Source organism: Monodelphis domestica, chromosome 8 (assembly GCF_027887165.1).
Source record: "Monodelphis domestica isolate mMonDom1 chromosome 8, mMonDom1.pri, whole genome shotgun sequence".
Lineage (NCBI taxonomy): Eukaryota > Metazoa > Chordata > Mammalia > Didelphimorphia > Didelphidae > Monodelphis > Monodelphis domestica.
Window position 1 is genome coordinate 240,560,160 of NC_077234.1, and position 15,194 is coordinate 240,575,353.

The 15,194-nt window shown below is 36.9% G+C and overlaps 1 protein-coding gene across 4 annotated transcripts in view; it reads left to right on the plus strand.

Moving 5' to 3' along the window:
• Positions 1-15,194, plus strand: part of CDKL5 (cyclin dependent kinase like 5) — a 295,365-nt gene that overhangs the window by 195,555 nt on the left and 84,616 nt on the right. The gene's annotated exons all lie outside the window — the stretch shown is intronic.

Here is a 15,194-nt window from a genome sequence, read left to right on the forward strand (position 1 = left end):
CTATTTAAGATTTTTGCATCTATATTCATTAGGGAGATTGGTCTATAGTTTTCTTTCTCTGTTTTTGACCTGCCTGGTTTGGGGATCAGTACCATATTTGTGTAGTAAAATGAATTTGGTAGAACTCCTTCTTTGCTTATTCTGTCAAATAGTTTGTATAATATTGGGGTTAGTTGTTCTTTGAATGTTTCATAGAATTCATTTGTGAATCCATCAGGACCTGGGGATTTTTTCTTAGGGAGTTCTTTGATGGCTTGTTCAATTTCTTTTTCTGATACGGGGTTGTTTAGGTAATCTATTTCTTCCTTTGTTAGTCTAGGCAATTTATATTTTTGTAAGTAATCATCCATATCACCTAGATTGTCATATTTGTTGCCATATAATTGGGCATAATAGTTTTTAATGATTGCCTTAATTTCTTCTTCATTATAGGTAAGGTTTCCCTTTTCATCTTGGAATACTGTCAATTTGGTTTTCTTTCCTTTTTTTAATTAGACTTACCAGTAATTTGTCTATTTTATTTTCTTTGCGTTGTGATCTGAGGTTACATTTATTATTTCTGCTCTTTTGCACTTGTTTGCAATTTTTTTATGCCCTAATACCTGATCAATTTTTGTGAATGTACCGTGTGCTGCTGAAAAGAAGGTATATTCCTTTTTGTCCCTATTTATTTTTCTCCACATATCTACTAACTCTAATTTTTCTAAGATTTCTAAGATTCACTTCTCTTACCACTTGTTTATTTTTTGGTTTGATTTATCTAATTTTGATTAAGGAAGGTTCAGGTCCCCCACTGTAACCACAAAAATGTGGGTTTCAAGACTGTGAATTGCCAAAGCTGTAAAGATAATTTTTAGTGTCTTCTTTTAAATCAAAAATAAGTGGTCGCCATGGGAAAAAATTCCCAAATATGAAAATACCCAAGTCAGCTGGGTTTTATGGAGATTTTAATTAATACAAATAAAGGAATTAAAGAAAGGGAGAGAGACAGTAGAGAAGAAATAGTATGAAGGGCCTAGGCCAAATGGCCTAGACCTGAGCCTTAAGAGAGACTAGTCAGTATTTTTTATCACTTACCACAAGATTTGTCCCAAGCAAAACTCCAGTCCTTCACTGAAATCCTCAACTCCTGAACTGAGTTCAGAGACCTAGCTCCTCCAACTAACTCCAAACTCCAACTACCAGCCCTCCACTTCGAGCTCCTTCCTTTTAAAGAAAATTTTCTCTTGTGTCACCTACCCTAAATTTTCACATCTAATAATCACAGTAGACACTTTTCCCCAGGACTGACCATTCTTAGTTTACATCTTCTTTTGTTATCACCTTCTCTGATTAGATTATATCTTCTGAGTATTTCACATCTCTTTGCTAAGCTTGCCCTTTGTAAGTTGCTTGACCTTTTAGTGATTAATTTAACCTTTGTAGGTACTTAGTACCCTTTTGTATTAGATCTAAAAATAGACCTAGCTTAGGGTTTTTGCTTCACTGTAAGTATGAGGTGGTGACTTTTCATTGTTCAGTAAGGAGTTTACAACTTTATCTTACCCTAAGGTATGCCTAAGTATGGGTGTAGTAATGTTAAAATTCCCAATACATTCCTGATCAAGTACCTCCATTTGTTACAATAAGGGAATAGCTTAACCAAATCTTCTAAGGTAGAGTCTGAGCAGTTTTAAGATTCACACCACTAGTATAGTTTTTCTATCTATTTCATCCTTGAGCTCTACTAGTTTCTCCTTTAGAAATTTGTATGCTATGCCTTTTGGTGCATACATGCTGAATACTGATAATTTCCCCATTGTCTATGCTGCCTTTTATCAGGATGTAATTACCTTCCCAATCTCATTTGAATAGATCTATTTTTACTTTGGCTTTGCCAGATATCATGATTGTGACGCCTGCCTTCTTTTTATCAGATGATACCTAATAGATTTGGCTACATCCTCTTACTTTTACCTTATGTGTATCTACCTTCCTCATTTGTATTTCTTGTAGACAGCATATGGTAGGCTTTTGGATTCTAATTCACTCTGCTATTCATTTGAGTTCTATTGGTGAGTTCATTCCACATTCAGAGTTATGATTACCAGCTGTGTATTTCCTAGCATTTTGGTTTCTATTCCTAGTCTTGTCTTTTCTTCCTTCACTATTTCCTTCTACACCAATGTTTTGTTTTTAATCAGTCCCCCTAATTCTCACCCTTATTTTACTTCCCTTTCTATTCCCCTCCCTTCTTATTCCTCCCTTATTTTCTTTACAATCTTTTTAAACTACCCACCACCCTCTCCCTCCCTCGTACTGCTTCTCTCCCCACCAGTCCGTTTCTTACCCTTCTGCTTCCCTATAGGGTGCATATCAATTCTCTGCCTCAATGGATTGGATTGTTCTTCCCTCTTTGGGTCAATTTCAATGCATATAAGAGCTGAGTATTTCCTATCTCCAACCTCTTTACCCTTCCAGTGTATTGATGCTCTCCCCCCTCCCAGTATGAGCTTATTTGTGACATATAAATTCACCCCCTTGTGATTCTTTTCACATTTCTGTTAGTATTAACCTCTTTTCTTAGATCTTTTTGTATATAAGTATATGTATATATATATATATATATATATAAACATATATATGTCTTTATGCATGCATATATCTATATACATATATTTATGTCCTGGCATTTCATCCTATACAGTTTGGCATTGTTCCCTTTAAGTGTAATTCTGCTAGCTGCTCAGGTGATAATAACAATTTTTTAAAAATTTAATTTGTTTATTTTTTAATTATTTTATTTAGTCAATTTAGCACATTATTCCTTGGTTACAATTTCCCTCCCAACCCTCCACCCTTTCTGCAGTTGACAATCAATTTCATTGGATATTACTTGTGACCTTGATCAGAACCTACTTCCATGCTGGTGATGTTTGTACTAGAGTCTTCATTTAGAGTCTTCATCCCCAACCCTATGCCCCCTCGATCCATGTATTCAAGCAGTTGTTTTTCTTTGGTGTTTCTACTCCCAAAGTTTTTCCTCTGAATGTGGATAGTGTTTTTTCTCATAGATTCCTCCAAGTTGTTCAGGATCACTGCATTGCCACTAATGGAGAAGTCCATTACATTCAATTGTACCACAGTATATCTGTCTCTGTGTACAATTTTCTCCTAGTCCTGTTCTTTTTGCCCTGCTTCAATTCCTGGAGGTCATTCCAGTTCCCATGGAATTCCTCCACTTTATTATTTCTTTGAACACAATAGTATTCCTTCACCAACATATACCACAATTTGTTCACTCATTTCCCAATTGAATAGCATCCCCTCATTTTCCAAATTTTTGCCACCACAAAGAGCACAGCTATGAATATTCTTGTACATGTCTCTTTCCTTATTATCTCTTTGGGGTGCAAACCCAGCAGTGCTATGGCTGCTTCAAAGGGCAGGCAGTCTTTTAGCATCTTTTGGGCATAGTTCCAAATTGTCCTCCAGAGTGGTTGGATCAATTCACAACTCCATCAGTAATGCATTAATGTCCCGACTTTGCCACATCTCCTCCAACATTCATTACTTTTTTCTAGGAGTGAGGTGATAACTCAGAGAGTTGTTTTGATTTGCATCTCTCTGATTATAAGAGATTTATAAGAATCTTTTATGTGCTTTTTTTTAGTTTTGATTTTTTTTTTAGTTTTGATTTCTTTAACTGAAAATTGCCTATTCGTGTCCCTTGCCTGTTTATCAACTGGAGAATGGCTTGACTTTTTGTACAATTGGTTTAGCTCTTTATAAATTTTAATAATTAGACCTTTGTCAGAGGTTTTTGTAATGAAGATTTTACATTTTGTGATTTTTTTTCTAGCTCTTACTTAGTTTTAAAGTCTTTCCTTTCCCAAAGATCTGGCAAGTATACGATTCTGTGTTCACCTAATTTGCTTATAGTTTCCTTCTTTATATTTAGGTCATTCACCCATTCTGAGTTTATCTGGTGTAGGGTGTGAGATGTTGATCCAAACCAAATCTCTCCCATACTGTCTTCCAATTTTCCCAGCAGTTTTTATCAAAGAGTGGGTTTGGGTCCCAAAGGTGATAATAACAATTTTTAAGAGTTACCAATGACCTTTTTTTCTTATAGGGATACTTAAATTTTAACTCATTGGGTCTCTTAAAAAAGTTTTTGTTTTGTTTTGTTTCATTTTACTTTTTTCCCTCTTTTTAATTACCTTTTGATGATTCTCTTGAGTTCTGTGCTTGGGCATCAAATGTTTTGTTCAGGTCTGGTCTTTTTTTTACAAATGCTTGGAATTTTTCTATTTTGTTAAATGACCATACTTTCCCTTGTAAGAATATAGTCAGTTTTGCTGGGTAGTTGACTCTTGGTTGTAGACCTAGTTCCCTTGCTTTCTGAGATATCATATTTCATGCCTTTTGGTCCTTTAGTGTAGATGCAGACAGATCCTGTGTTATCCTCACTATGGTTCCATGGTATCCGAATGACTTCTTCATAGCAGCTTTTTATATTTTTTCCTTGGTCTGATAATCCTTGAATTTGGTTATTATATTCCTGGGTATTGTCAGTTGGGGATTAAGTACAGAAGTTGATCTGTGGATTCTTTCAATCTCTACTTTTCCATCTTGTTTCTTGAATATCAAGGCAATTTTCTTGGATAATTTCCTGTAGTATGATGTCTAGGCTTTTTCTTTTGTCATGGTCTTTTGGTAGACCACTAATTCTTAAGTTGTCTCTCCTGGAACAATTTTCTAAATGTTCTGTTTTGTGAATGAATTGCTTCATATTTTCTTCAATTTTTTCATTCTTTTGATTTATTTTATAATATCCTGCTGCCTTATGAAGTCACTTGATTCTAGTTGTTTTCTGGTTCTTAAAGGCTGGATTTTGTCTCAGGCTTTTTGGTCATCCTTCTCCTTCTGATCCAATTTTCCTTGGAGGTCATGTTTCATCTTCTTTACCTCATCTTTCATCTCCTTTGCCTCACTTTAAAGGTGATTAATTTTGGCTTTCACAAGACTGTTTTATGTTTCCAGATGACTTCTTGCTTTTAAAATTGTCTTCAGCCTCTCTTGTGTTTTGAATTGTATTTTGAGTTCTTCCAGAGCCTGTATCCAATTTGCTGGGTTTTCTGATTTTTTTTTGGCTTGGAGTTCCCTCCTCCTTCTCTGTTCCATTTGATCTTCATTCATTGCCTTTATAGAAGCTTCAGATTGTAATTTGTTTTTTTCTTTTTCTGTTGTTTGCTCACATTTGCCCTGTCTTTACTCCCTACTGCTGCCTGAGCTCTTGCTCCTCTCATTTTTCTTGTTGTTTTGGCCTTTTCTTTCCGTCTTCACCCGTGGAATTTTGTCAGTAAATCTTTCTGTTCAGTCTGTGGGTGAGGGGTGTTGGAGCTGGAGCTTCTCTGCCCTCTGCCAGCTTTGATGTGATTAAATCTGATTGTGTTGCTGTATGTGCCCTGGGGCCAAAACCTCGGGAAGGGAGTGGGGTGTGTCTCCACTGCTGCAACTATGCCTCCTGCTCTGCGTTTCTCCTCTGTCTGCTTCACCACTGCCTGTGTTGGATACTATGAGCCTGGTACAGCTTTGCCGGCAAGGGAGACTACTACTATTACTCCCTCCAGACCAGTGCCTTTATCTTCCCAGTGGTTGCAGCTGCCACTGGAGGCTTAGTGCTGGGGGGGGGGGGGGAGGCGGGGAGGCCTCCTGGGACTTTCTTTATTCCTTCCCCTTAAACCAGAGTGTTCTCGAATTCCAGCTTTTGGGAGTGTACCTTTTGAGATCAATAGGAGTGTTCTTTGGCTCTGTTTTGTTGGTATGTTTGATTTTCAGTCCCCTATGAACATTTAGTTTGCAATCAGTAAGGCAGTGTTTTCAGAGGTCTGAAAGTTTTCTGCCTCTATGCTGCCATATTGACTCCAGAAGCTAACAGAAGGATTTTAAGGGGATCCTTTGGAAAAACTTAAAGAAACTGCATGGCATAATTGATAAAGCACTGGTATTGAAGTTAAGAAGATTTAGGTTCAATTTTTGTCCTTAATGTCTATCTATCTCTCTATATATCTTCTATTTCTTTGCCTTTGCAATATGACTTTCAAACCTCACTTTAAATTAATTTGTAAGTACTTAGTTTACCTGTTATCTCCTAACTGTAAATTCAATGCCTTTCTTTTGGTCCTCCTAACTGTAAATTCAATGCCTTTCTTTTGGTTCTCTTCCTGGTATCTTGATCTCTTTTGGCACTCTTTACTACTCCCTCTTAGATACTGTCCTGTCCTAATGATCCTATAGTCCTATAGTCCTAATGATCCTATAGTCCATGATTCAATTATAATTGTTAGACATGGGTGTGATTGAAGTACTTACATTGCCTATCTGTAATCCATTGCTTTTGTTCTTATTACATAGCCAAGCCTCTACCTTTTTTATTTAGTACTGTATGTTATCTGTTCCATATGTGGCACATATGGAAATTTTGTGACCAGTAGAATTCCTATACTGAAGGGGACTTTCCTTTAGAAATCCTGGACTTTCCAGACACAGGATAATATTTACTTTACAGAGAATTCATATCCATCATACATTGCAAGTCTTAGGGAACTAAGGATACCTGTATTTAAGGAGACATACATGTATCAGTAATTCTGAGCAAACTCATTAGAGATTCCAAGCTATAGGCCTTCAAAGGTTTTCAAAGATTAGTTAGTAGTGGTTAGTTAGTTAGTTAGTTAGTTAGTAGTAGCTTTAAAATCAGGCTTTATTTCAAATATATCCTATCACCATTTGTAATGATGCTTAAATCTGGCCAATGTTTCCCAATCACCATGGTCTTTACTGAACCAGATAGCCAACCATAACTCCTTGTTTCCTATGCTATCAGTTCCCCAATGTTGACAAGTAATGGAAGCTGATAGTATTGAAACATCTCTAAAGTCATGCTCAGTCACTAAAGGATACAAGAATGTTTGGTTTCTGACCAACTGGTCTTTCTGTATCCTGTTGCTGGCAAGGTCCCACCTGCTATTACAGATAGAATAGATTATCTTTCCCTCTTCTTACATAGCTCTTATTTCTATCAAGAACTTTGCTATGATGGCACATCTATGGCATGGGTGCCAAAGATGGCACATAGAGTGCTCGTTGTGGGCACTTTGCCACCCTCCCCAACAAATCTGTTTCTAGAAAGGCAGAGGGTCTCGGGTGAAGCTGCTCCCTTCCCCCTCTACACTGATCCTGATGACGTTTTTTCACATCCCGTAACTCCTCTGCTTTGGCAACCCAATGAGAGCACTTCCTCCCCTGTGTGGGATAAGGGTGGGGGTTGTACCCAACATGAGGTGTTAGGGAGGGTCACGGCACAGGGTGGGGCGAGAGGGTACAGCACTCAGTCTGGGAGTGTGGACTGGGACTAAAGCCTGGCACTCTGTCTCTAAAAGTTTCACCATCACTGCTGTAGATCATCCTGTTTCTTTGTCTGAATCATACTTTATTTTTTATTTTTCTCTCTTGTATATCACAATTCAGTCATTTGCCTATTCTTCATTCTACCTTCTTAGTGTCTTTCCTTCCCTCCACTTACTCTGCCTCTTAATTGGCTCCTCAGCTTCCCAAAACAACCTCTCCTTTTTCCAGTTAGTTAAAGCTGCCAAAAACAATCTACCTATGACAAAATTCTTGCCCTGTTATTGCTTTGCTCAAAAACTTTCAGCCACATCTTTTTTTTTCTAGAATAAAACACAAACTCCTCAGCCTCAGCCTACTGTTTTAATATATTTGTATTACTACTCTAGTCTCTCTGTAACCTTATCTCATTATCTCACATCTCATATGCACTCTATAATTCAACCAATCTGTATTTAAACTTATTTCTTGAACTTGTCTGTGCTCCCTCTTGTTTTTATTCATTTATATCACTTGACCTCCATGTTTGGAATGTATTAAATCAGTCAATCAGGAAGTACTTATTATATACCTCCTTATGTGTGGAGTACTATGCTAAGCACTGAGATTGTAAGCAGTCCCTTCTCTTAAAGAGATTATATTCTATGAGGGATCACATGTAAGTTTATATTTCTCTATAAAATATACACAAAATAAACATGAAGTTGTTTTGAGTGGGAAATTCCTTGCCAATGGATGGATGAATCAGGAGAGGCTTCCTATAAAAGGTGATAGTTGAGCTGAGTCCTGAAGGAATCAAGGGATTTTGAGAGGTAAATGAGAAGGGAGAGCATTCCAGACATGGGGAACTTCCAGAGCAAAGACAAGGAGTCAGATGATAGAATATTGCATGTGAGAACAGCAAGGAAGGCAGGACAGCTAAATTATAAGATGTGTGTAAAATAGTAATATTTAATAGTTCTAGAGAGCTTTGGGATGTGAAGAACTTTAAATGTTTTTCAAAAGAGTTTGTATTTGATTTTAGAGGTAATACGATATCCCTAGATAGGTGGAGAACCTGTCCACAACGTTTTGGAGATTATTTTCTTGGTGGGCCATGAGAGCACAGTCATCTGCAAAGAGAGCTTCCAGGATGAGTCTTTCTGTTGTCTTTGTTTTTGCAGCCAGGCGGCGAAGGTTGAATAGTGAGCCATCCAGTCGGTATTTGATGTAGACGCCCAGGTCTAGATCCATCACAGCATGTCGTAATACTTGGGTGAAGTATAGGTTGAATAGTACCGGAGCGAGGACACAGCCTTGTTTCACACCATTGGATATGTTGAAGCGATCGGAAGTCTCCCCACCAGATAGGACTTCCCCTGTCATGTCGACATGAAAGAGCTGGATCAGTTTGACGAATTTTGCTGGGCAACCGAGCTTGCTGAGGATCACCCACAATGCGTCCCTGTTCACTTTGTCGAACGCCTTCGTCAGGTCTATGAAGACAATGTAGAGACTCAGGTTCTGCTCAAGGCATTTTTCCTGCATTTGCCTCACCGTGAAGACCATGTCGATGGTGCTGCGATCTGGTCGGAAGCCACATTGTGATTCAGGCAGGTTCTGCTCTGAAACAGATGACAGGAGTCTGTTGAGTATAACACGGGCGAGGATCTTTCCAGCAGTGGAGAGTAGTGAGATGCCTCTGTAGTTGTCACAGGCTGCTTGTGAGCCTTTGTTCTTGTATAGGGCTATGATGGAGGCATCTCTGAGTTCTGGGGGCATGTCTTCCTCTTCCCATATGCTGGTCAGCACTATGTGGAATGCCTGGAGCGCCTTTCCATTGAAGGCCTTGTACACCTCGGTTGGGATCCTGTCTTTAACGGGTGCCTTGCCTGCACTCATTTGTTTAATGGCTTTTTGGACTTCCTCTATTGAAGGAGGGACGTCAAGTTGTTCAATGGAGTGGTTTTGGGGGATCTGGTCAAGGGCGCTTTGGTCAACTGAAGAGGGTTGGTTGAGAAGCTGACTGAAGTGTTCTTTCCACCTATTGCTGATGCCTTTTTTATCTTTTATGAGAGTGTCACCGTCAGAGGATAGCAAGGGAGTGGTGGTGGGTTTTGATGGTCCATAGACAGTCTTGAGGGCACTGAAAAATTGTTTGTAGTTTTTCATATCAGCAAACCGCTGGATTTCTTCTGCCTTTTTTTACCACCATCGGTCTTGCAACTTCCTGATCTCACACTGCGCTGTGGCTTAGAGAGACTTCTTTTAGTAGAAAGGAAGGAAATGAACATTTTTTAAATGCCTGCTCTGTGCCAGGCACTGTGCTAGGTGCTTTGTAAATATTACCTCATTTAATGCTCACAATAACTATAAGAGGTAGGTACAATTATTATCCCTATTTTACATATGAGGAAACTGAGGCAAATGAAGGGTAAATGACTTGTTTCGGGTCACTCAAGCTAATGCTAGAGGTCCAGTATTCTATCTACAGTGTACCACCTAGATACCTTAGTAGATTATAATGCCTTTAAATGCTTAGTGTATATAGTTTTGCTTTTGTTTTTTTTTTCTTCCAGTGTTTTGCAAATAATAGGAGTTTAATAAATATTTGTTGAATGAATGATCCTCTCATATTATCTATTACCAGTTTAGGCAGAGAGTAGAGTGCCAGCAATCACACAGTCATGTGGTAGAAATAGATGTCTTTTGAGAAGATTGTTCATTGAGTTATTTCACTGGTAAATGTATTTTGGACAGTTATAACAAATGAATTGGAGAAATAGTTGAATGGGAGGAAAGGAGAGCTTCGATTCCATTTGGCCAGTTACTTAGTGTTGTCAAGGATCCCACGATGCTCTCAGACCCCAAACCCTTCTTTAAATTAGTATTTTACTGATTATGCTGTTTGGCAAGAAACTAATAGCCTCTGTGTTAGCTACTCTCATCTTGGACATACAAACAATGTATTATCTTCTGCATCTTGATCATATCTTCTATTCTTAACATTATATTTTGCATGTAGGCCTTCAGCACCAATAGATCTCACATTTAGGAGTTGGAAGGACTCATAGTAGCTATAAGTAGGCTATAATATGATTGTTAGGATTAGTTGTGTGCGAGAAATTGTACTAGGAATATCATTCAGGAAAATAAGGGCATTTTTAAGGGGAAAATGTTGACTATCCCAGAAATTGAATATATTGTTAGCATTTATGGGAGGTTGATTTGGTGCAGTGCTGGATATGAACGATGTACTTGTGGAGAAATCTACAAAAATACATTTTCTAAATGAGGTGATTTTGGCATTATGATTTTGAGAATTCCTGTTTGGAACAGACAGTAGCTTGAGCTACTACTCACTAGTGTTACTTCTCTAAGCTTCAGGTTCCTCGTTTATAAAATGAACGTGATGGACAATATTGTCTTCAACATCCTAAAATTTGGATTAAAAAATGTGATGAAAATAATATGAAACAAATACAGAAGTGGATCTAAACAAATTTGGGAGAGAGTAAACATGTGAGAAAGGTAAAGCCTTCCTTTCTTGATCTTTAAGGATAAGACCAAGTAAATGAGAGATGGGGCCATGTCATAGAGGCTCGTGAATACTAGAATTAAGTTTTTGTAATTGATCCTCTTAGCATTGAGAACTCATTGTGGACTTTGATTTGAGGTAGGAATAATAAACTGACCTTACTTAAAGGAAAATTTTCATTTGGTTTTTAACAAATTATTTTTATCTCTTTTCAATACCATTATCACTAGATCAAGGATAGGCTTTCCGTAAATCTTTATAGCTTTATGCTTATTTTGATGTTTGAGCATCCTTCTAATACTGTGGTATTGTGTCATTTAATATTTTACAGTTTGGGACATTTAATTATATACAGTGGTTAATTGGCTGCTGGACTATGATTTTATCTTTATATACAGTGAACTTTGTAATTTTAGTTGCAGATTCAATAAAATTTTCATGATAACACTATTTGGCCATGCCACCTGTTATATCATTATTATATCATTCGCTCCTGGGGCCCCTCCCCCGTCAAAGTGATCAATTTCACATACTCTTCAGCCTGGCACTTTTTCCTAGTGCCAGCCTCTATCACACTTCTACCTATGAAATAGTTTGATTAGTTAATGAGAAGAAACACCTCTGAGACTCAGGCAGAACTCCATTTTGGCACGGTTACTTCTTTTGTAAGTTGGAAAAAGTCACCTTAGCTTCAAGTAAGAAAACAATTTCAATTCAGTTTATTGAGTCCTCAGTTACAGTAGTCATTTATATATACAGCTCTTGGATATCCAGGGCATGTGCAGTTAGATTAACCATGCCTTTAGTTTCTCCTTTACTTCTACATGCTTTTTTGGCCTTTCAATTCATTATTACCACATTTTTAGAGGATAGCTGGGAATAACAGGCCTAATTGAATTCATTCAGTTTTGATGCCTGTTGGCTGCTTTTTCAAAGGGGAAAGAATTTCTTAGGGGAAGAAATTGAAACCACAATTCTCAAAACTGATATTATAAGATATCTGTAGTTTTTATTTACCCTTATTGTCATTTCCTTTATCCTGAATAACAGATTGAAATGATTTCCAGTAATGGATCACATGGGTATTAAGTGTTTTTGCACACCACCTAGCACAATGCCTTCCACAGATTAGACACTTAAAAATATATATATTGAATTAAATTACGTGTCAAGATCTTGTTTATTCAAATGCTGCTAGATACATATTGAGATTTGTAACTCATTTTTATCTCTAGATAGTTTGGGGATAGTTAATTTCACACTGGTACAGAGCAAAACTTCTTCCCTCATTGTTTTAAGTCACTTAGTCTTGTTCCCTGGTTCCTATTTTCTTCCATCTTTATTAATTGCTGTTAGTGGTGCTCATAAATGGATGAAGTTACTTTGACACAGATAGTGTACTATTCTATATAGATGTGCATGATGATTAGGTGCTGAGACATTCAGGCAGGCACAGGTTAGTGAATTTGAGTGATAGAAGAATACAAAAGACACAAGGGCAGAATTCTTAAAAGTTATATTGATCATACCCTACACCAAGATAAATTCAGAATGGGTGAATGACTTGAATATAAAGAAGGCAACTATAAGTAAATTAGGTGAACACAGAATCGTATACTTGTCAGATCTTTGGGAAAGAAATATTTTAAAACCAAGCAAAAATTAGAATAAATTTCAAAATATAAAATTAATAATGTTTAAATTAATTTTTTTTATTTTTTTATTAAATATAATATTTTTTATATTTTTATATATAAATTTTATATATAAATATATATAAATAGATATATATTTTATATATAAATATATATAAATAAATATTTTTAAATTAAATATAAAATATATAAAAAAATAATAATTAAATTAAAATGGGTTTGTACAAACAAAACTAATGCAACCAAAATTAGAAGGGAAGCAACAAATTGGGAAAAAATGTTTATAACAAAACCCTCTGACAAAGGTCTAATTACTCCAATTTATAAGGCGCTAAATCAATTGTACAAAAAAACAAGCTGTTCTACAATTGATAAATGGACCAGGGATACGAATAGGCAATTTTCAGTGAAAAAAATAAAAAGTATCCATAAGCACATAAAAAAGTGTTCTAAATCTCTTATAATTCAGAGAAATGCAAATCAAAACAATTCTGAGGTACCACCTCACACCTAGCAGATTAGCTAACATGAGAGCAAAGGAAAGTAATGAATTCTGGAGGGGGTGTGGGGCAAAGTCAGGACATTAATGCATTGCTGGTGGAGTTGTGAATTGATCCAACCATTCTGGAAGGCAATTTGGAACTATACCCAAAGGGCACCATAAGACTGTCTTTTCTTTGATCCAGCCATAGCACTGCTGGGCTTGTACCCCAGAGAGATAATGAGGAAAAAGACTTGTACAAGAATATTTATAGCTGAGCTCTTTGTGGTGGCCAAAAATTGGCAAATGAGGTGATTCCCTTCGATTGAGGAATGGCTGAAGAAATTGTGGTATATGTTGGGGATGGAATACTATTGTGCTCAAAGGAATAATGAACTGGAGGAATTATATGTGAACTAGAATGAACTCCAGGAATTGATACAGAGGGAAAGGAATAGAACGAGGAAAATATTGATACACTGCGGCACAATCGATTGTAATGAACTTCTTTACTGGCAGTAATGCAATGATCCAGGACAATTCTGAGGGACTTATGAGAAATAATGCTATCCACATTCAGAGGAAGAACTGTGGAAGTAGAAACACAGAAGAAAAACAAGTGCTTGATCACATGGGTCAATGGGGATATGATTGGGGATATAGATTCTAAATGATCACCCCAATGCAAATATCAATAATGTAGAACTAGATCCTGATCAATGACACATGTAAAACCCAGTGGAATTGCACATCAGCTAAGGGAGGGGATTGGGAAAGGGGAGGGGAAGAACATGAATCTTGAAATCATGGAAAAATATTCTAAATTAACTAGTTAAATAAGATTTTCCAACACACACACACACTTACATTGAAACCCTGACTGAAGATAAGTACAGACTACTGGATGGCTGAGGAACAATTATAGACAACCACTCATTGTCATGGGGCTCTCTGCAAAACAAAACTGTTCTCTTGCAAAAGCTGCTTGTGGATCATTTCTGGACAATTACAAATGGCTCGGCTTACCAGTCACAAAATGGACTTCCAGGATGCTCAGTATAACAAGGATTAGGACTAGTCTTTCACTGGCCTTTGAGCTCTATCTACATACACATACCTTAATTTACCATTAAGTAAGATTATCTTCAGAAGTAAAAACTATATATAATTGTCAAGACGCAGCAACTGGAAGTTGCAGAGGCGGGTCTCCATTTACTAGAAAGAAAAAATTATCACGAAGTAAAATTGGCTACTTTCGAAAGCATTGAAGTCTTGAAGTAGCAAGTAGAACAAGGGCTTCAATTGAAAGGATTACTGTTCAGGTACTCATTGTCCTAGTTAATCTTTAACCTTGAAATTCTGTTATTTGATGTCTATGTTCTTATGCATATTTGTTTTACTTATATGTTGCCATTTGCATTTTTAAAAAATACAATTGGAAATTTGTAATTAATTTTGGAATTAAGAATCATCCTTTTCCCTGACAGAAGGACTTTTTTATTAGAGAGTTTCTAGAGTACTGGACCTCGACTCAAGTTCTTATCCATTCTGATATTTACTTTGCAGTATATTCACTGCAAAATGACTGAACTTTAAAGAAAGAAAAAAGAAGGAGGTATTTGGATCAGTTGGCCCTTAAAGACATCCCCAGTTCTTTACACTATGATACTATGATTTGAAAGGGCCTGATTCTTTGTTTTTAAAATATGAAATGTCATAATAATAACTGACATTTACATAGCATCGTAAAGTTTGTAGAACACTCTGCATTCCGTGTATCATTTCATTGACAGAAAAACTCTGTGAAACAACTTACATATGTTATTTTCCCTATTTTGTAGATGAAGAAACAGAATCTGAGAAAGGACAAATGGCTTATAGGATCATAGATTTAGAGTTAGAAAGACTGCAGACCATGGAGCTCAACTCTCTCATTTTATAGATAGTAAAACTAAGGCAGGGAGTCCAAGTGCCTTGTCCACGTGATTGAGGTGGTATTTAATTTCAAATCTTCCTGATGTTAAGTCTGGTGCCTTGGAAGGTACGTGCCATGCTGCTGGGCTTAGAGCCAGGAAGACATGGCTCCAGACACTGTTTGACCCTAGGCAAAAAACAAAACAATTCTATCTTCTTCTGTTTCTTTAACTGC